Raw genomic sequence first — 2,597 nt, forward strand, 5'->3', positions numbered from 1 at the left:
CAACCAGTATATTTAGCAATTAGAAGATAGTATCAATCTTAGGAATAAGCAGTTCCTACAAAATGTTGAAGTCAGAAGCCAAATTGTCAATATATTAAAAGGCTTATGGGAGGCGAAGATGTGGAAAGAGTAAATAGTTTACAATTTCAAGATGTTTGTTGATGTGTTATGGAGTGAGAAGTTTTCTTTCTATATAATTTAATAGGCCTATTGGCAAAAAAGAAAATGATGGCAGGGAGGGAGAATTTGAATAGGACTCAAGACAGAGGCAAACTGACAAAATTGGGATCATGAGGAAAGGAATGGGTTCAAGGAAACAGTCTGAAAGCTTAGTCATGGTTGAGGAAGAAGGTTGCCACTTCCTATGAGACCAGAGATAAAAATGAGTAACAATAAAGTTCAGTTTATTGAAGAGCAGAAGAGAGGAGAGGCCATACTTGATAGCTTTTGCTGTATCTGTGAAACAACATGTGTTTATCTACTGAGAGGAGAATGAGGATAGGATAGGACTACTGAAGAAACAGAATAGTTTGTAGTATCCTCTGTGTTAGTCAGCTGGGGCCACTGCAACAGATGAGGAAACTGAAACACAGATTAATCATATTACTTGCCACATTTACTCATTAAATAAGCTTATTTAATGAGCAACATATCTATTTAATGTTCACACAATTATAATTTCAGGAAATGTAGCTTTAAAACCTATGTTCTACCTTATACAATATTGCTAATTCAGGGTACCCAAATCACTGAGACTCCAAATTTTAGAAGACATATGATAATATTAATGAGAGTGAAGTCGAAGTTAAAACCGTAACATCTAGAACATATAGTAAAGACAGGGAATCCAGCAGGAAGCTAATACAGACTGAAAAAGTGAAGTATCAAATCTTGCATTTGGAATATTGTCATTGTTATTATAAAACATACACAGATTCCTAAGAGTACGTGGACTATCATAGAAATTACATATCAATAACCACAATGACTTAACACCTACTTCTCAATTTTGCAGTAACAGTGCAGTCATAGTACTGGCCCTTCAAAATTGAATGTGGGATATGGGGAGGGAAGAAAAGATGTTTTCAGTCTAAGAATGGTGGTACTGCAAACACTTCCATTTATTCCTTAATTGACTAATAGATACCGTTTCCTGTTTGGATAATGGAGACAGCAAAATTTCACAATTAGCTCAAGTCAGCAGCTGCTCCTTGAAATAATCGTTTAACTAAACTTATTCTCCCCATAACCTACTGTAACTCCTGAAATGGCTTTATTGGGTTTACTGCTACTAAAGGTCATGATTGAAAGCACAACACTTGGAATCCTTTAAAAATAAATGAGATAATGAGAGAGGTATACCTAAGAAGGAGGTAACTTAGATGGTATCACTTAGGAGAAGTATCAATCTGACATGCGATCCTGAACATGGAGTAACACTAAATAACTGTAGCTGTCTAATGGCTGGTCCAGCAACCTATCTATTTAATGAGCACTTAGTGACTACTATATGTCAGTCCCTTTCATGTGCTCTTGATAAAAAGGCCAAATAAATACCTGCTCACCAAAATTGAAAAATCACTTTGATCTTATCACCAGAATGGGTCCCCCAGGAGACTGGAGGAAGTCATCCTGTGGGCAACAAATTGAGCAGGGAAATATTTAACTCTATTCAACTCTAGAAATCTATTAGCTAAATTGGACACAATGAGAAGAGAAACAGGGATTGTAATTTCCTCCAGGACATTAAAGTTTAATACAAATGAGAAATATTATAGAGCTGTGAACTTCTTGGAGAAAGAGCATGTTGAGTACACTACCTGAAACAGAAGCCAGTTTTAAGAAAATTTGTTTAGTAAACCTAATTTTTAACAGAGAAAGCGAAAGGAAACTGTTCCATCTTTTCTACTGAGATAAGCCTCATGTTATATCTACTTTTGTTCTTTCTTCCATCTCCCCAGGGTTCTTGGTCATTATTCATGTTAAAATAAAAATCCTCATATTGTTTTTCATTCCATAGTATTAAAATAAAAAAAAATTATCATTTTACTAGGCCTTCTTTTATAACTCTAAATATATATTTTTACATAATGTGTTATATTCATAATATATGTATTATATGTATATAGAAAGATTAATATTATCATTTCATTGTCTTTCTTCTCAATTTTGTGATGTTACATGCCAATGTTTACTAATTTTTTTTTGATTATTCCTCTTTCCTACACAGAAAAATTTTTGATAAAGAAAATAGATCACCTCAGGAATAGTTAACGTATAATACTTTTGTTTCTTCCTGATAAAAGTTTGGGCCAATATATTACTCTTATATAGCAGAAAAACAATGCCAGAATTAAATGTTCAAGATATACTGATATATTGCAAGGCAATGATATATATTAGCTTTAATCTTTTCATAAATGCATTTAGTTCTCTTTTCTAGAATTTTTTTCTCTATATCTGTCTCTTACAACAAATCCTAAGAATGTAGAGGGGGATGACCTAGTAAAGAAGCTCACAAGAGCACAGGAAAATATTAGGTCAATAGATGGTATAATCTCTAAAATAAGTCTACTATTTTTGCTACAGTATCATCA

Source organism: Propithecus coquereli, unplaced genomic scaffold (assembly GCF_000956105.1).
Source record: "Propithecus coquereli isolate 6110/MARCELLA unplaced genomic scaffold, Pcoq_1.0 Scaffold2, whole genome shotgun sequence".
In the NCBI taxonomy this organism is placed as follows: Eukaryota; Metazoa; Chordata; class Mammalia; order Primates; family Indriidae; genus Propithecus; species Propithecus coquereli.